We start from the raw sequence: 20268 nt of genomic DNA on the forward strand, positions 1-20268 counted from the left end.
AGCCCGATGCGGGACTCGATCCCAGGACTCCAGGATCATGACCCGAGCCGCAGGCGGTCACCTAACCAACTGAGCCACCCAGGCGCCCCCAAAGCATCTTTATTTTAAAGTAATCTTTTGGGGCGCCTGGGTGACTCAGTTGTGAAGCGTCTGCCTTCGGCTCAGGTCATGATCTCAGGGTCCTGGGATCGAGCCCCGCATCGGGCTCCCTGCTCAGCAGGGAGTCTGCTTCTCCCAGTCCCTCTGCCTCTCCCCCTGCTCTCTCTCTCTATCAAATAAGTAAATAAAATCTTAAAAAATAAATAAATAAAAATAATCTTTTATCTTCAAAGTCCAGTAAACTGTCTACAACTACAGCGAATCGAAATTTTTGTGCCATACCCTTTCAACCTGTAGGTTCAAGTTGCCTTTTACTCCAGGAAAGTTTTTTGAAGTATATCTTTAAATGTCTGTTCTCTTCCATTATTCATGCTGTTCTCTCCAGGTACTCTTGCTTTTGTGTTTATGAATTTCTCCCTGGACACTTTTGTCTGTATTTACATTTCGTTTTGTACCTTTTCCTCATTTCTGAGCCCTATGTTCCATACTGTGTCTTTTTTGTTTTCGTAAAGATTTTATTTTTAAGTAATCTCTACACCCAATGTGGGGCTTGAACTCACATCCCCGAGATCAAGTGTCACGCATCCCATGGACTGAGCCGGCTGGGCGCCCCCATACTGTATCTTTTTACCCTTGTCCTGTGGCCAGTTCTGCATACATCTCTACCGTGGTTTTCTTTTTTCTTTTTCTTTCCCTTCTTTTCTCTGTCAGCTTATGTTTCCTCTCCTTTAGTCATCGAACCCCCACTTCTCTGAATTGTTGTTTCTTTGTTTTGTGTCTTTTCTCTGGAAACAATGGCTTTGTTACATTTTTTAAACATGTAAGACAAAATGTGTGTTCAATATTTTCATCTGCTCTGAGGTAATATTTTCATGGTGACTCTTCATCTGCATTTGTTTTTCTGTTTGTTTTTCATTTTTGTCTTTATGTCTTTGTTGGTTCCTTTGTTATTCCTCATCTCTGAATGAGGAGAGTTTTTCCTAGATTAACTGTATTTATAGGACATTTGTGAAGGGGCCAAGGACACCTTCTACATCGGTGAAAACTTTTCTTTTGAGCCAGGATTTGGCATGTGAGACATCTTAGCCTTTTCTTCTCCCCAGCCAATGAAGAGAAGCCGCTACAGAGCTTTTCAGTGTAGTCTCTCTTCTCTCCTCATGAACCTAGGACTTGCTGTGAATATGGCTTATTTGTGGGATTCTACTTTAGTCCCACCTCCTCTGCTGCTCAGAACCAAACCTGGTCCAGGGAAACTCATGCTACCAGCCTATCCAGCTAGCCTGGCTCCCGTCTGTATTAGACAGCTAGGGCCGCCATAACAAAGTACCACAGACAGGGGGACTTCAAACAGAAATATATTCTCTCACCATTCTGGAGGCCAGGTGTTGGTAGGGTTGGTTCCTTCTAGAGGCTCTGAGGGAGAATCTGTTCCATGCCTCCATCCTAGCTCCTGGTGGCTGCTGACAGCCCTGGTGTGCCTTGTCTGGTAAATAAATGCACCCCTGCGATCTCTGTCTCCAGCTTCACGTGGCCTTCTCTCTCCTGTGTCCAGATTTCTGTCTTCTTAGGAAGACAATAGTCATCTGATTAGGCCTCACCCTGATCCAGGATGACTGCATTTTATCTCGATTCCATCTGCAAACTCCATTTCCAAACAAGGTCACACTCAGAAGTACCAGAGGTTAAGACTTCAACACATTTTTTGAGGGGACACAATTCTCATAATACTACCTCACATTGTTGTACAAACGGAACTATTGATTTTCACCTCAGCATATGCATCTTAGGAGATATGTAGCCTTGGGTGCCCTCTCGGCTCCTTTCTATGCCTCTGCTCAAATTCCACTGCTTTTGGTATTCCTTTTATTTTGTGGTTAAGAACCTCACCTGTTCTAAATTTTTTTATTAAAGATGGGATTTTTATTCCTTTCCTTTGTTTTTTGTTGGGTGGTTTCTGAGCGATGACAGAAATGCCAATTTTATGTGACGTCTTCAAACTGGAAATGCCTTGGGTGGCCCTCATTCTTTAGGGGTCAGTGACACATTGAATTGAACAAAAAAGGAATGTACACTATTTTTAGTACTTATTTCATCAAAATAGCCTTTTAGTCTCAGTCTAGCATGCCAATTCTACCGTTGCCTCATAGATAGGAATTAACAATATTTACTTATGTCAAGACTTAAAAATATTTCATAAGTATCATACTGAGCTGGTATGCAATTGTAATTATTTTTTACTTTTATATAACAGTGTTACACTTCCTTAATTATATGATAGCTAATTAGAAAGCTAATATTTATTTTTCTTAGTGGGTAAAAAGTCAGTACTGTATCTTTAGAACTATATAGTGTTGAAAGTTTTTTTTTACGGTTTAAGTTATTTTTACTCCAGTTGAAACTTTCTAAAAATAAACATTTTAAGAAGTCTAAAACAGTTCTGTCAACTTAAGGGATTCATTTCCAGGAATAGCCATTCACTTCTTATATATAGAATACTTTAAAGATTCTTAGCTCCAAAATATTCCTGGAATCTGATTTATTGAGATTTATTCTTGTAATAGTTTCTACTAAGTCTACTAAATACTTGATTCCATTAAATGCTAATAACAGGCCTGACTTTTCAAGTGTCTCCAAACTTGTCAATTTTGAATTATTACCACTTCAGCTTCGTGTGATTCTTCTGAATGGCAGAGTCAGCAGTTACATTCTGCTAAGTAATGGAGGCACTCGACATACAGAACTGCTCAGAATTATAGAACACAAAGTAGCTCATTTTAACCATTTGTCTGCTCCGGACTAGGAGAGGTATCATGTAGTTACACAAGTGATTTTTACCAGAGTTGGCAGGTGGGGAAAAAGTTTGCTTTTTGAATAACAACACTCCTGGCCTGCCATTAACCCAATCACATGAGAACCAATGTAGCACAGTGTTTAAGGATGTAGACTTGGAGCCCCACTGCCAGGGTTCAGATCTTGGCTCTAAAAGCTGTGTGAACTTGGGAAAGTTTCTTAACCTTTCTGTGCCTCCGTTTCTTCACCTGTAAAATGAAGGTTGGTGTTGGATTACAGGGGTTAACATAAGTAAAGCGCTTTGAACTGTGCCTGGCCCACCTTGAGCACTGTATGAATGCTAGCTATCGAGATAAGCATTAGTTATTGTCTTCATTTACTCCCTGGACCCACAGCTGGACCAGGAGAGTAGTGGCTACTGACTAACTACACTGACAATCACTAGCCTAGTGATTACTAGGTGTTCAGAAACCACTGTTGAAACAAGTCACTGACTGGAGGAGTTGTGTGTGAAGGAGAGACACCAAGCTTGAGCCCTCAGCTCAGTATCTGCCAGACAGGAAGTTGCATTCAAGAGGTAAAGCACCTCAAATCTCCAAGAACAATGTCTGGTATATGGGTGCCATGACAGCTGTACCTTATAGCTGTCAGGGGAATCTGAGGAGTTAATGACCCTGTTTCAGAGTGGAAATGTTTAAGGCCCTCATTCCAACCCCAGAGAAAGAAGGGTAAGGTCCTGAACACCAAGGAACGAATAGTTTCTAATGGAAAGAAATCAACTCCTGACTCTGAAAGCATAGAAAAATTGTTAGCCCAGGAAATAAGCAACCAGATAAGATGAAAGAGATTAAGTAGTAAGATTAAGTTACTCTATCTGCTCTGTTCTGTGAATATTTTAACTCTTGTGAGTAAAACCTTTCCCTTTTAGTTTCAAGAACTTATGAATTTTTAACAATTAGAGTTGCGGACAAGGTGTTTGGCTTCTGCTTCCATCTGTGCGGAGAAGGCTGAGGTGTGGTGGTCATGACTATCCATCTTGTCTATATCCCCAGCCCCTCCCACAGACCTCACCTCATGGCTCCTCAGGAGATATTTCAGTTTTCTTGTGGGAGGACAAAGACCTGCAAAGCTATGTTGGTGCAAGTAATAGGAGGCCTGGGGATCAGATGGAAAATAAGAGCCCTGTTTAATATGTCGCGTGATGCTGTGAGAAGAACAAAGGTTTTGGAGTTACAGACTGAGCTTCCAATCCAGGCTCCAGGATTTACAAGCTGGTGATTTCAGGCAAGTTATTTAACCCTTAAAAAAAAAAAAAAAGATTTTATTCATTTATTTATTCTTAAGTAAGCTCTACACCCAATGTGGAGCTTGAACTCACCACCCTGAGATCAAGAATCGCGTGCTCTACCGACTGATCCAGCCAGGTGCCCCTCAAGTTACTTAACCCTTTTGAATCACATTTTCCCCATCTGTAAAATGGGGTTAATATTATCCTCTGAGGCTATGGTAAGGATGAAAGATAATCTCTGTAAAATGATAGGTACAAAGTAGGCCCTCAACCAATGGTAGCTTTCCTCATTAACTGAAGACAGAAGCATCTGACCTGATTGTATTTAAGCCAGCTTCGGATTTCCTGTATCCAGCAGTGAGGTGAAAACTAGAAATATGTTTGTTTGTTTGTTTTTTTAAATATACATAGAGATTCTATTCACGATCTCTATGCATTATAGAATAATGGAAGTTCTACATTTTGAGAAAATTATCCATTATAACAAATGATTAGCAATATGGCCACTTGCTCACAATGAAACAAATGAATTTTGATGTTAGCCGAGTAGTGGTATAAAGTAAGATTTAGACTCTTGTGGGCGGAAACTATCTTCTTCAGGGTTCCCGGAAACAGCTGCTCTGGTGTGGGGTACACAGGAAGTGCTGAAAAATGCTTAAGTATTTTATCAAAGTTCACTTTATACATATTTATGCACACATACATTTTTATAACTCCTTTCTGTACCTGTGAGAAGGAATCTTATGAGAAAAAAATAGTCAAGCAAAGATTTTCCACGGATGGCTAAGGCTGGGCTTGAACACTGATTCATCCTTTCTCATTGTCAAGAACTCCTGGTACTGTACAAAACCAGCAAAGCTGGATAGGCAAAGAGATGGGAAGGAAGTAAACAATGTGAGCTGTGGTTCTATTAGCTCCTGGACTTCAAGTAAGTTTTGATTTAGCAAATATATTACTTTTACAATTTTAAACCCTGATTTTTCCCCCCCAATCATGGACATAAGCTCATGGATATGTCCCTCCGCCCCCACCCCAATACACATACCCCCTTTTACAGCTGCATTCTTGGCTATGCTAAAGCTGAATCAAACATTAAGTATAGAACTAAGGACTGAATGAAAGTGTTCTTGCTTTATTGTTCTCTTGAGATTTAAGTACCGATGTGCCATGTCTAAAGCAGTTTGGTTCTTCTGTATACAAGCTGAGCTTAGAAACCCTCATTTTGTCCATAATCTTAAATTTTGATGTCGGTTGAGGATTCCAGAAAATATTATCATACAGTAGATTAGGATTTTTAAAATCAAAGTTATGTGAGCACATAGTATAAAGTTAAGTCATCTTTTGTGCTGGTTATCTATTGCTGCGTAACAAATGACCCTAAAAATTCAATGGCTTAAGACAATGATAAACTGTTATTATCTCATTATCTGTGGGCCAAGAATTTGGGACAAGCTCAGTTCTGGTGGTTCTGGGGTCTCTCAGGGCCTTTCACGAGGTTGTAGTCAAGGTGTTGGCCATGGCTGCAGACATCTGAAGGCTTGTCTGGGGCTGGAGGACCTACTTCCAAAGTGGCTCATTCTCATGGCTGGCGAGCTGGTGCTGGATGTTGGCAGGAAGGCTCAGTTCCTCCCCATGTGGACTTCTCCATAGGGCTGCTTGCGTATCTTCACACATGACAACTGGCCTCCCTCAGATGAACTGAGCAGGGTGGAAGCTGCAAAGTCTTTTATGATCTAGCCCCAGAAGTCACATTTCACACAATGGTCTGTTGATTACACAAGTCAGACCTATTCACTGTGGAAGGGGACAACACCAGACAAGAATATTCAGAATTCAAGGTGATCCGAGGGTCACCTTGGAGACTGGCTCCCAGAGTTCTGCAAAGTTTGATACATGCATTTACAAATCTCTCATACCTGTGGAGTAGAGGTGGGGCTGATGGAGGGGGTATTGGGTGGGGGGAGATTTCTTTCTCTCCTGAGATAATACTTTTTTTTTTATTTTTACTTATTTTAGAGAGATAGAGAGAGTGTAAGCAAGCAGGGGGAGGGGCAGAGGGAGAAGGAGAGAAACCCAGGCTGACTCCACACAGGGCTCAGAGACTGATTTGGGGCTCATTCCCATGACCCTAAGATCATGACCTGAGCCAAAAACAAGAGTCAGATGCTCAACCAACAGAGCCATCCAGGCGCCCCTGAGATAATAATTTGTAATTTTTAGCTGATTTTTTTTGGTATGCTTATTTTTTTTAAAGATTTTATTTGTTTATTTGACAGAGAGAGACACAGTGAGAGAGGGAACACAAGCAGAGGGAGTGGGAGAGGGAGAAGCAGGCTCCCTGCTGAGCAGAGAGCCTGATGTGGGGCTCGATCCCAGGACCCCGAAGGCAGTCCCCTAACGACTGAGCCACCCAGGTGCCCCTGGTATGCTTATTTTTGATAGAGATGTTCTCTCTTCACTTTTTTCACCACCTGCCCCACTCCGTGTACTTATTTCTAAGATGCTCTCTCTACTCTTCTCATTCACATTCTAGTCTACTGGGATTTGCAGGCTGGGGCGCCTGGGTGGCTCAGTTGGTTAAGCAACTGCCTTAGGCTCAGGTCATGATCCTGGAGTCACAGGATCGCAGGATCGAGTCCCACATCGGGCTCCCTGCTCATTGGAGAGCTTCTTCCTCTGACCCTCTCCCCTCTCATGTGCACTCTCTCTCTCTCTCATTGTCTCTCTCTCAAATAAATAAATAAAATCTTAAAGAAAAATAAAAGTATGGGGTGCTGATGAAGGGACTGAGGTGCCCTTCTCTGAATAAAACATTTAAATTTCAGGGAATGATTTCTGTGGAATGATATTTAACCCAAAACATGTACAACTTGGACTCATGCTTAAAATAAAGATGTACAACTCGTTCATCACAGAAAGAAATAGAATTCATTATCTATGTGATAATGACAATTGAGTGTCAAGCACTCAGGTGACACATTATGAAGTTAGATTTATTAGATGTGATTCCTGGCCTCAAGGCCACCACCTACGGAAGAGCCAAGAGGAATTTAGATATCTGTAAAGACAGTTTGATGACTGCATATTCATTAAAAGTATACCTACTTAGTCCCCATATAAACTTTTTAGTAGATTGACACTTGCCAACTCTATGGGTCCCTGTGCTGCCTCCAGTGCCCTGGAGGACCCACTTCCTGGGAAGATACCACCCTGCAGAGTCCCCAGAAGGAGAGCTCCTTACTCTGAGGACTCCTTCTAAGTCTACCAGTTATCGATCACCACTTCCTAGGATCAGCTTCCACCTCACAGTCACTTCTAAGTTTTTATTCTTTTAGAATTGCTGTGGACCAGGAAGCAAAAGAACCAAGTGGTATTTGATTTAAGTCTAAAAATGGGTATTAGTACTATTAATACAATGGAACACTTAAGGCTGCCCAGGCAGTCTTAAATGAAGGCAGTCCCTGGGACCACCCAGGATCCGGCTGTAGGGTTGGAGGGAGTCCAGGGCTGGGTAGGTCAGAGTAGCAGAGCTGTGAGCTAACCCAGGACAAACTCTGAGCTGCTAGTTCTGAGTTACTTGTGCAGAGGAACGGCAAAGGGAGCCTCACTGGGGGCATTTCCAAGAGGGCACATGCCTGGTCCTGAGGGTGTGGGTGAGGGTAAGAGATGGTAAGAAGGGCCTTTGCACTCAGTCCAGGCAGCTGCTTCGGCTTACCAGCTGTGTGCCCTTGAGCAGATGATTTAACCTCTTGAAGTCTTAATACCACTTCTTCAAAATGGGAGATAAAAGTACCAGGCATGTAAGGTTGTTGTAAGAATCAATGAAAAATGCATGTAAGGTGCTTAGCATACTGCCTGGCATATAATAAGTTTTCAAATTTTAGCATTTATTTAAGAACACATACATACACCTTGGAGCCTCCCTGCATTTCCCCCGGGGAGCCCATTTTTAATAGGTAGGACTTTTAAAATGAGGATCCTCTTTTTTTTTTTTTTTCCAATAATTAAAACTTCTTGGTTAAAGAGCAGTGTTACAGCAAGAATAGGTCTTATGGAATAGCAGGTAGGATGTGATTATGGGATGAAAGTTATCCACATGTGCATACATCGAAGACTCTAGGTCTCTGGAAGGTATGGGTTAATATAGGAAGGGTCCCTTTAAGAGTTAGGTTTTTAACCTGAGGGCTGGAGGGGAGAATATGGAAAATTTTAGACAAAGACTACAAAAAGAAGGAAGATAATCATCTAAATAAGTTAGGCAGAGGGGATGAAGTTAGGTGTTCATTAGCAGGGAAGCTTTCAGGGAAAGAACCACATCCTGTGTAGCTTAAGCAAAAGTAGGGGTTGGTTAGATTAGCTCACGGAAGTGAAATCCAGGCTAATCTTGCTTGGCTCCAGGCAGGGCTGGATCCAGGGCTCAAATGGTGTGGAATGGGAGGGCCCCTACTGCTACCTGGTAGACAGATTCTCTCCAAGTGGTGAGCAGTGTTCACATTATTTAAGCTCAGTGACTCAGGAGAAAGCCTTTTCTGAGAACCCAGATTTCAAAGAGGTCTCTGGCTTGACGTGGGTCACTGATCCAATTCTCTCCCAGTCGCTGTGGTCCCGGAGCAATTGGGGTACACTGGGGAAGTCAGCTGACTGAACCACATGGATGGGTTCACCACCACCAAGAGGAGTTTTGCTCCCAGCAGACAGGGCAAATGATGTGGGGTAGGCAACAGGAACACAGCCAGCCACAGTGGGTAGCGCCGGGCCTCACCTCCCACACCATCTGCCATCGCCTCATGGGCATCCATACCTTCTGTTTCAGCTTGACACCAGCCCCCTGAGCCAACAGGATCCCCTGAGGTGATTGTGGAGTCATGTGATCACATGAGTTCCTGGAAACCCCATCTTACAGCAGTCAGTTGTCAAGAGGACTGAATGTAGACAGTTCCTTTGTTCCAAGGGATTTGGCGCTATGACAGAATTCACTGAGTCCAAGGTCAGCGGAGTGAAGAGTGGAGTGACGGTATTTCTCAGGCAGTATTAAATGAATGCAGCCACCAGGACATTTGGGATCTGGCTGTAGGTTGGATGGAGTCTAATGCTGGGGAGGTCACAGTGGAAGAGCTGTGACTTATCCCAGCTAACATGCTGACCTGCTATATTGAGTTACTTGTACAGCTTCATTTCCAGCGTCCTTCCCATGTGCCATATGTGGTCTTCAGTTCAACAGAATATTATTCTTTCTCCCTAGTAGAGAAATCTCATGCACACTTTTAGAGAATTGTTTATTTCCAGTAGGAATCAGCACCCATCCTGTGCTTGCAGTGGATGCTTAGAAGACTTCTGGGTGAGGAGGCACATGGGGCTAGGGCACGCACCAGTGGCAAGAACAAGCACAGATTACTAGAATGCTTTAGAAAGCCTTTTCTGCTTCAGATAAGTGGCTAATTAAATTTGGGGTTGGCTATTGGAAGAGTGCCAATTATGGAAACGAGCATCTGTTGATCACACTTTGCTTTCAGGCGTTTGGCTCCTTACTAGAGTGCTGTTGGAGAGAGAGCAGGGAACCGCTGTTAGAACCACGAGAGGAAAACATGGTAGGAGGAGTGATTCATCATATTTACTTTCAGGCGTTCGTCTTGTAACAAGATTAATTCAGTAGGACTCAACTTCCAGAGAAAAATGGACCGTTTATTGTTTTAGATTCAGGCTTAGGCACAGCAGGTGGATTTTCCAAATTGCCTCATCTGACATTTCCTAGAAATATAAGCTAACATTATTCCATTTTTTGGCAACTGCAAAGTTCTATTTGAACATTCTACAAGTCAGTTGGCAGGGCTGGGAATTTCGAGCACTTAACTATCACTCTTGAGCTTGAGCTTGATTTTTGTCAAGTGATTTTTAACCATGAGACATTCTTTTTTTAGATCTGGAAATCATCTCAGAAAATGTAAGTCATTTGCCAAAGGTCACTGAATAATATACAGATTAGAGCTGGGAACTGATGAATATTGATTGGAATCCAGTTCTCTTATATCTCAGAGTCACTTGTGGCAAGTGACTGCGTAATTCGTGATACATGTAACTGTTCAGCACATGGAATCAATGCAGATTTTTGACATGTGTCTTCTCCTGGCTTTTCCCCCCGGTACTTCAAGGCCTTGCTTATTGTGATGTCTGCTCTTACCAGAAGTGAGAATGGAAAGCTGTAAATCATATGTACTCTTCCTCTAGAAGCAAACTTTCCTGCTGTGTTGGGCAGACCCAACAGGCAAATCCACTTTGCCAGCAGTAATACCACCATCCAGGTAACGATGTCTTTTGATCTCTTCAAATGCAAATGGTAGGCCTAAGCAAATTAAATCCAAGCAAGTGCGATCAGCTAATGACTTCTTCAATGTTAGACATGTCTGGTCTTCACCAGTTGTCTCCAAGATATCACTTCAATTCACTATTTTAATATATTTTTCTACTCCTTTGGGGTTTCTCTATTCAATAATCCTTTAGGTTATTCTCGATTGTGTTTGCTTGTTTGTTTTATGGGTGTCAAAGATTCCCCCCATATTACTCTGCATTTTTGTGGTTATTTATGATAACTATAGTCTTTTCTTGTTTATAGATTTCTGATAATTGAAAATAACTCTTAGCTTGATGAGATACAGCCATTTGCTGGGGGTGGGGCTGGGGATGTAAGTTTGAGTTGATGAGTTTGGATTTAGACATGTTTATTTAGGTGCTTCCAGTACACCCGGCCAGATAGAGCCATTATGCACTTAGACACGGTTTGGAATTCAGAAGAGAGTTCAGGGCTAAAGATAGATCTTTGGAATAATCGGTTTATAAGTAACATGGGAAACCATGAGAATAAATGTAAACATCCAAAGGGAAAAAAGGCCGGTGTTAAGGGCACTCAGGGGAGGTGTGAATGGCGAAGAGAGAGAGGCCAGTGTCTTCAAGGAGCCTGGCAGTGAGAAGGTGAGGAAGGAACGGAGCGGTTCTTCAGGATGGAGAGTGGTGATCCTTTCCTTTGGGAGGAGAGGAATGGGGGAACTAGTGGCAAGGGAGAAACTGAGGAGCGAAGAGAATGGGGCCTGTTGATGGCTTGAGGTTTCAGGATGGTGGGGACAGTATCAGGACGACGACGGTCGGGCTTGGAGGGGGAGCCCGCATTCCTGCAGCTGGAAGGCTGGACGTGAGTGAGACTGTGAGTTTGGAAGTAGAAAGTGGAGAAATTGAGAGAGTGATCTGTCTTGGTGCCCTTCCCCTTCTCAATGAGGCAGGAGGGGCACCTGCTGAGCATGAAAGGAGCACTGGTGGCATTTGAGAGCATCTTTTTTTTTTTTTTAAGATTTTACTTATTTGACAGAGAGAGAGAGAGACAGCGAGAGAGGGAACACAGGCAGAGGGAGTGGGAGAGGGATAAGCAGGCTTCCCGCTGAGCAGGGAGCCTGATGTGGGGCTTGATCCCAGGACCCTGGGATCATGACCTGAGCCGAAGGCAGACGCTTAACAACTGAGCCACCCAGGCGCCCCGGGAGCATCTTTATGAATTAAAATATGACGCACCTAGATTTTGCCACACTCACAGATGACACTTCCATTTTGGAACCTGAGTCATGTTTCACTTCTTTCTGAGAGCTAAAACATCACGATCAAGGGTCAATAACTTATACCAAAAGCCATGGAAGTATACAAAACTCCCATGGCTTGTAAAACTCAGCCTGGGAATTTCTGACGAGCCCAGGGCTTGCCTTGAGATGCAACCTGGTGTAATACGGCAAATCTCTGCAGAGCTATGCAGATCTGAGATGTAAAGATGGATGGCTGAGTAATTTATGCCTTCACTCACCCGATAAATTGACTCACTCTTTGAGAATGTTATATCTTCTTTGGAGATCGAGTAAAAACTCCTTGGGGTAGGGAGGTCCTCTGAGAAATGTTAGTGCTCCTGAAGTAATAATAGGCTGGAAGGCCTTTTATTATAGATGAGTGTGACAGCTAAGAAACGGAAAGAAATAAATGTGAGTCATACAAAAGCCTCATTCTGTGACCTTCAGCCCTTGTCAATCATATTTAGGAAAATGTTGTGAAGAACTTCAATATTTTATATTTTATATAATACTTATAAATGCTATATACGTAAGCTTCACCTCTGATGAAAAATGAGACAATTGTGTCGTTTCACTTTCTTCCCCTGGTTTAACATTCTTGCTGCTGCATGAGGCAGAAGCTTCTTCTTTAGCAGAGTGATCAGCCATGAGGGAAGGGACCAGGAGGGGACATAGGGTGCTGCGGCTTATGGGAGCCCTTAGAATTTTAAAATTTGCTCCTTTCTCTTTGGGACTTCTTACTTTTGCCTCAGGTTTCCCATTTCGGAGCCTAACCTGGAGTCAGCCCAGAGCAGGCTCACCCCACGCATCCACACAACTCAGCAGAAGCATGCCTGTTCTTGTCCAGGCTTCACACAGCACCTCGGGGTTGGGTACAAAGTAGCTTTTCAAAACCTCAGGTACAGCCGTCAGAACCTGTTTCTTCCTGGCCAGTGGCCAAGGTCGGGGCCACTGGTGCTGTGGTTTCCGAGGTCCTGCTCACTGGCACAGTCAGTCACACACTGGCTGGGGCCAGGGCAGGGAGGCACAGCCTAGGGGGGACTTTGCCCTTGCTTTGGCCAAGCCAACAACACGAGAACCTTGAATACCGAGTGAACAAAGGGACAAAGTTAAAGAAAATTAAAACAAGAAGCATTGGAAAGATTTTGTCTTTAATTATCATTTCCAAACTTTTTCTTTTTTTCTTTCCTTATTTTTTGAAAGATTATTTATTTATTTGAGAGCGAGAGTGCGAGAACATGAGTGGGCGGGGGCAGGGGCAGAGGGAGAGAGAATCTCAAGCAGGCTCCACGCCCAGCACGGAGCCTACCTCAGGGCTCTATCTCACGACCCTGAGATCATGGCCTGAGCTGAAACCAAGAGTCGGATGCTTAACCGACTGAGCCACCCAGGTGCCCCCAAACTTTTTCTTTTTTAAAGAAAACCAGTTAATAAGCACTTGTTGCATATCAGTCATTGGTGGCTTATACGTACTTTGTAAGACTGCGTAACACCCATTGTGGCACAGCTGTAGGTTTGAACGTCCCCTTAGTCCTCATCTAATATTTCCCTTTTCAGAATATTTGTCTCCTCTGTCCTGTCCTAGATCCTGATGAACCTCTAGGAAAAAAAAAAAGAGATTCTTTTGTCAGACACAGATCCTGAGGTTTTTCCTCCAGTGCAGTCAGATGAAAGAGAGGACTCCTCTCCTGGCTCGACCCATAACGCCGGCTCTGTCTGCCCACCATGTCCGTTGCCAAAAGCCGGAGAAGCAGCGAGGAGCCATCACAGATATGGGAGTGATCTGTCCCCGGCCATTGTCATGATCCCTTGGACATCCTCCTCCTGGGCATGTGAATGGATTTGGAGATAGTTTGTGAGCATCTTTTTTTCCTGTTTTTATAAACTGTTCTCTGTTTTCTACTGAATCTTCAAACACAGCTTGGGTCTTACCATTGGCTGTTTCAAGGATAGTGTTTTCCTGCTTCTGGAGAACTTAAAAAACAGACCATACTTCTGTTTTTCTGAGAATTTAGTTCTTCTATATATAAGGAGATTAAAAACACTTTCTAAATCTGTAGTCCTTAAGTTTATCTTCCCTCTTCAGCTTCACCAGGAAGCCAACACGACCCATGTGCTTCAGGGTGGAGGTAAGAGGTGAGAGGTAAAGTGAAAAGATTGTTCTGAACTTCGGTGTCTGCCAAGCTTTTCAGTCCCTGAGCCTGGGGGACTGCTACAGTAATCTAAAATCAACAGAAGAGAGCCAGGGCCAAGTGCATGGCAGGAATCAGGGTCATGAGTTACAAACTGATCTGGGAGTGAAATTATGAGTCTACATAAAGCTTTCACAGGGCTTGATTCCAGGAAATGAAGGGAATACATTTCTAGGGTAGTTAATTTAAGGTTGGAGCTTTCAGAACTCTAACACCTTTTCGTTTTCCCTACGTGGGGGTTGGGAATGTGATGGGCACTCATCCACATTATTTTCTGCTCTGGAGGGAGTTCCCCACTGCATGTAGTATTGGGGAGGTGCAGTGGTCTGTGTTGTGTCAAGGGTGATCCCCCTCTCCCTAGCTCAGACATCCAGGGTATGGAGCAGGACCTAGGCTCAGCCGGTCAGCCCCTCCTCTCTGGGATTTTGAATATCAAGGGAGTGAAGCAAAGATTCAAGGATAGTCCAGAGGCCACTTGTGGTGACAATGTTATGCTGTGGACAGCAGTGGGCATGCACACTGTCCTGTGGCATGACCTTGGCTGTGGTCCTTACTGCTCATTCTCTCTTGACCTCCAGCCCATTTCCTGAACCTTGTTCTCCAGCCCTCCCGTCCCTCCTGTGAACTATTCAACATCCTTCCACTACATTCCAGCTTAGATAAAGTTAGGCAGGGCTTGCCTCTGTTGCCTGCAACCAAGGGTTAGATTAGGCAATCTGATGTTCCTGTCTTCAAATCCGAAGAGATGTTCCCTCTGCTCCTAGTTGGTCTCTGTTAAGAATGGTCTGGAAGTAAGCCTGCTAAACCCTTTCACATAAGAGCCCCTGTATGGAGAGATTTTAAGACAAACCTAGAGTCAAGGGTTTGGGGTATGTTCCCAGAGTGGACACAGCTAACTTAATATAGAGAGAAATTTCATCAAGTATTGGCTCTAAATACTCAACTTTTGCAGGCGTGACTCCCAGGCCACAAATCTAGGTGGCAAAAGATACTGAGTTTTTTCATGGATTTAAATCACTGAATTTCAACTTGACATTTTCCAAAGCAGCAAGAAGGACATGTGTTCCTAGGCAGAACTGACTTTCTCTAGAGCCCCTTCACCCCAAGGGTCATTTGGAAGCCCAGGGTCTCAGAGAGACCAGATATGGGGGGAAGCCCTGTGGCCATCAGTCCCTGAATTGTACCGGTGACTGCTGAGACACCCATTGTCGTGGCCGGGGCAGTCCCTTCAGTCGTGCTGGTTGTTTTCTTCCCTGAGGCACTTGAAACATTGGGATCTTTGGCAAGGCTGCTGCCTAGGGTTCTGTCTCCTCAGGTGTGCCACGAAGCTGAGCCATTGAAGATTTGGTCACCTCCTTGGGGCACTAGTACGGAGATGGCTCTGGTCCCTGATGCTGGAGGAATGCATAGACCTCTGTCCCTCTCTCTCATCTCCCAGAATGTTTTATGTCTGATGAACATTCCACTTTCTTCAGGTTTCCCTTACGGAACCCCCAACCCCAATATATTAATCAATGGCTTAAGCTTTTGAAAACAAAAGGCAAGAAGGGACCATCTCACGGGCAACTTGTGTTTCTGCCCTGCCACAAACCTCCTTTGAGACAAGGAAGTACAGAACCCGATCTTCACTCAAATAGGACAAGTGAGAGGAACCACCACACGGTGTGGGAGGGGAATAAAAACACATTCATAGATTAAAAAAAAGTCTGGCCAATAACATTTAAAATTAATAAGGGGAAAAATAATATAGAAGTGCTAGAATGCTATCAGCTGACAAATAGAAGGGTTAATTGGATTTGTATTTGGTGTCACTATCTCCTGTGATTTCTTAAAGTTTCATAAGAGATGCAATCTCATTCTGAGCTATTCTGGTATGAATAATGTCACTCCTTCCTTTCCCACCCCAACTTCTTAGTGTCAGGAATGAGGAGTGTTTCTTGTCTATATTCTGTAAACCAAGTCAGCAACTTGAGCTCTAATTAATACAGGACCTCCCCTCCAGCTGGAAGCAAATATTTGTGTTACAAATGAAATAGTGTGTAATCCATAGTCGAGTTTCTTATTGAGTCCCTGTTCCTGCTTCTTTGAACAGAATCCACTTACGATAGGCTTTCCAATCTTGGGTAGTAAGATGGCTAAGGGGAAGTATCTCTGCTGGTATGAGAGCCTAGTGATTCACTGATACATTTAAAATAAGCATATATCAAAATTAATAACAGAAATATCTTATGATCCAATAATTCTATACTGCATATTTACCCAAAGAAAATGAAAACACTAATTTGAAAAGATATGTGCACCCTATGTTTATTGCAGCATTATTTACAATAGCCAAGATATGGAAGCAACCCAAGTGTCCAGCCATAGATGAATGGATAAGGAAAATGTGGTATGATGAAATATTACTCAGCCACAAAAAGAATGAGATCTTACCATTTGCAACAACATCGATGGACCTAGAGGGTATTATGCTAAGTGAAATAAGTCATATTGAGACAGACAAATACCATCTGATTTCACTCATATGTAGAATCTAAAAAAAAGAAACAAAACAAAATGGATAACGAAAAGCAGAATCAGGCCTATACATACAGAGAATAAATTGATGGCTGCCAAGGGGAGGCAGGTGGGAGGATGAGCAAAATGGGTAAAATGGAGAGCGAGATACAGACTTCCAGTTACAGAATGAGTAGTTATAGAAACAAAGAGCACAGCATGGGGAATATAGTCGATGGTACTGTAATAGCATTATATGGTGAAGGACCATGGCTACTCTGGTGGTGAAAGAGCGTAACGTATAGACAAATCAAATCACCACGCTGCACATCTGAAAATAATGTAACATTGTATATTAGCTGTCCTCAAAAAGTCATAAAAAATAAAATAAGCATATGCTAATTAAAAATTCATTGTAGATGCTGATTCCAAGAAGCGAAGAATCCACATTTGGGGGAATTTGCCGGTCTAGTTCACTCCATGCAGATGAAGGCTGGATTCTGGTAAAATTGGTATATCACTGGAAGAGGGAAGGTCGGATCTTCATAAACCCATAACCACTTTCTGATTATCATTTATCCAATAACAATATGTGTCAAGTGCCTGTTAGGGGACCTGAGCTGCTAGAGGGCAGGCTGTACAGTGGCGAACAAGCTGCGGAGTCCTAGCCCCCATAGAGCATGAGCGCCTGAGAGGGATGTAACAGATATGAGTGAGGAGTCATCCCAGCTGGAGCCGATCTCCCCTCTCTGATCTTCTAGAACTTACACTGCCTGCATAATGAAGATACAGGAGTAACAAAGGCTTCCCTTGAAAATGTGCTACAGGCAGGTCATCGTTCTGCCTGCTCACCACATAGTAACTCATTTACTCTTCACAGCACCCCTGTGAGGAGGCACTGTTTCTTCTACCCTTTTTACAGAAGAGGGAACTAAGACACAGAGAGGTTAAGAAACTCACCGGGGGTTTCAAAGCTATTAAGTGATGAGTTTGCTTCCTTGAAAGCCAGAAAAGTAAAAATTTTAACAAATTCTGTTTGGGGCAAAAATAAAATATTTAAACTTAAAATAATGTGAGTTTTCATACACCTATTTCTCAATTTTCAATATTTTCTCAACTACATTAATGTTCTGGGACAAAATTAACCGTTAAAAAATACACCAAAACATGTATTTGGGGTTGCACATTTTTTCTTTTGCTTCGAGCTCCGGTATGACTTGGCATAGCGTTTTTGGAGACTGTCTGTATTTAAACTTCTGCTATTTTGTGCATCATGAATTTTTAAAATATTGCATTAAAATATTATTTATCTTGATTACAGAGTTTTTTTTCTTTTGGCATCCTCTTAAATTCTGTGCCCCAGGTGAGTGCCTCACTCTCATCCTGGCCTTGAGTGGCAGAGCTGGGACTCAAACCAAGGCAATCTGGCTCCAGGTCTGTATTCTTGACCATTACACTACTCATGTCCTAGAATTGTTGATTTTTTTTTTTTTTTTTTTTTAGAGAAGCAGAGTGGAAGAGCAGAGGGAGAGGGAGAGAGAGAATCTTTTTTTTTTTTAAAGATTTTATTTATTTATTTGAGAGAGAGAGAATGAGAGATAGAGAGCACGAGAGGGAAGAGGGTCACAGGGAGAAGCAGACTCCCCGCTGAGCAGGGAGCCCGATGCGGGACTCGATCCCGGGACTCCAGGATCATGACCTGAGCCGAAGGCAGTCGCTTAACCAACTGAGCCACCCAGGCGCCCGAGAGAGAGAATCTTAAGTAGGCTTCACGTCCAGTGCGGAGGCTGATGCGGGGCTCGATCCCACGACCCTGAGACCATGACCTGAGCTGAAATCAAGAGTCAGATGCTTAAACCACTGAGCCACCCAGGTGCCTCTAGAATTGTTGATATTTATATCTATGTCTATATATCATTGCTTTTTCCAATTAAACTAAAAAATAATGTCTTGAGGGCATAGACCATTTATTATGCTGCTTTCTGGTATCCCCAAAGCATCCAGCCTGATGTCTGTTTGGCACATAAGGGTGGTTGATAATGGTTGGCTAGAGGGAAACAAAAGAGACTTTTCTGGTGTGCTGAAATTTGCCATCATCATCAGCTATTTTGACCACAATTTGTAGTTTTGCTTTAATTTCCCTATTATATGTTGCATTTTAATTTTATGAAAACAATGAACTGAATAACCTATCTCCCATAAAAATGATGAATGAACATATATAAATGAAAACGTTATGCAAATAAAATGCTTTCTTCAACCCAGTGTTGTCTTTCTGGTGAAACTCTCCACATTTTTTTGGAGACCTATGACTTCTGGGAAGAAATCCTAGAAGTTTTAGTTTTGTAAGTGAACAGATCAGTGTAATAAAAAGAAGGTGGAATGTTCATTGACATAATTATCAGCTCTGGTTACAGTCGGGGCGTTTCTGAAGTACAACAGTTAAGTGATCTATGTTTCCCTACACGCTGGGAGCTCTGCTCATCACCTCCCACACCCGGCTGGGAAATCCTCCTCACCTGTGTGTGCACCCATCTTAGTTTAGTAATGTCACGCCTGGTTGGTTGTATTTTCTCCAGCACTACTTCTGGGGATGATGGGAGGGGGGGCGTTATTTTCTCTCCTGCTCCTGCACCACTAGAAATGTGGCTTTTTAAGAAGATGGGATCAATGCTGGATTCAGCGACTGCTTCGGGGTGCATTATATAAAACCCTGTGGGAGTCTTGAAGACAAAATAAAGGAAATGAGTAGCACTAGGGAACATTTATAGTAGTTGACTTCTGGAGGGCTCCTCCTGCGGAGCAATGTCATTGTCAAAGTTTCCCAGGGCGCCTGGGTGGCTCCATTGGTTAAGCATCTGACTCTTAATTTTAGCTCAGGTCATGATCTTGGGGTTATGAGATCGAGCCCCAGCCATGGGCTTTGCACTGGGCATGGAGCCTGCTTAAGATTCTCTCTCTCCCACTCCCTCTGCCCTCCCAACTCTAAAAATAAAAAAAAGGTATCCTGAGTCTAAGGTTTCTACCCCCTTCTTGCCCATCCAGTCCTGGGCTGGGTTGAAAAATATACAAATCACTTTGATTTGTTTGTCTGCATGTTAAAATCCTCTGAGCAGGTTTTAGCTCCGCTTGAGTTTTATTTTTACGGATTCTATACTTACTAGTTTATTTACTCATTTTACAAAAGAGAATAGAGCCAGGCAAACTGTCACTTGCTTGAAATTTGGGAATCATATGGATGCTCCCTTATGCTCCTGGGTTCTGCAGGGAATAAAATACTGCACTCAGTCTAACTCCAAAATCATATTATTATTGGATGCAGTAGGAAGCATGTAGCTATTAAAATTTGTATAAGGTTTGTCTCACTCTGAAGAAATGGGGTGGAAGGGACCCTGGTTAGAATTGTCAGTTTGCTCAAAAGACAGCTTTTTGAACATCACCCCATCAGATCTGTACCCTGAAAACCCTGCTCCAACCCCGGGGCATGTATTTGGGGGGGAGAAGAAACACTCCTGGAGGGCATATGATTTTCCTGGTGCCGTTGCTAGCTACTCTGGGGGCACATCTATACTCATCACCTGGACCACTCTAGATTGTCATGGGGTGGCAAAAAGCTTAAGCTTAACCAAGACTCAACTCCACTGCAACTTCTGTTTTCAGAAGCTGAGAAGAGAAAATAGACGATTACATCTATCTGAGTGAGAGTAAGCTGGTGAGATTCAGTCTCCAAATATATGAAGGAGAGTAACAAAAAAAGTTGATAGAAAGTGAGGGAAAAGTCTTGCAAAGGGTGAACAGGGGC

The 20268-nt window shown here is 43.1% G+C and overlaps 1 long non-coding RNA gene across 1 annotated transcript in view; it reads left to right on the plus strand.

Annotated features, from left to right (window-relative positions):
- Positions 1 to 17999, plus strand: part of LOC112822425 (uncharacterized) — a 25051-nt gene extending 7052 nt beyond the window's left edge. Inside the window, exons 3-4 of the long non-coding RNA XR_003207707.2 lie at positions 10327 to 10476; positions 13364 to 17999. This is a non-coding gene — a long non-coding RNA (uncharacterized lncRNA). The remainder of the gene's footprint in view (positions 1 to 10326; positions 10477 to 13363) is intronic.
- The last annotated feature ends 2269 nt before the right edge of the window (positions 18000 to 20268 follow it).

Source organism: Callorhinus ursinus, unplaced genomic scaffold (assembly GCF_003265705.2).
Source record: "Callorhinus ursinus isolate GAN/ISIS: 27379988/994484 unplaced genomic scaffold, GSC_fseal_2.0 scaffold8, whole genome shotgun sequence".
NCBI classification, from domain to species: domain Eukaryota; kingdom Metazoa; phylum Chordata; class Mammalia; order Carnivora; family Otariidae; genus Callorhinus; species Callorhinus ursinus.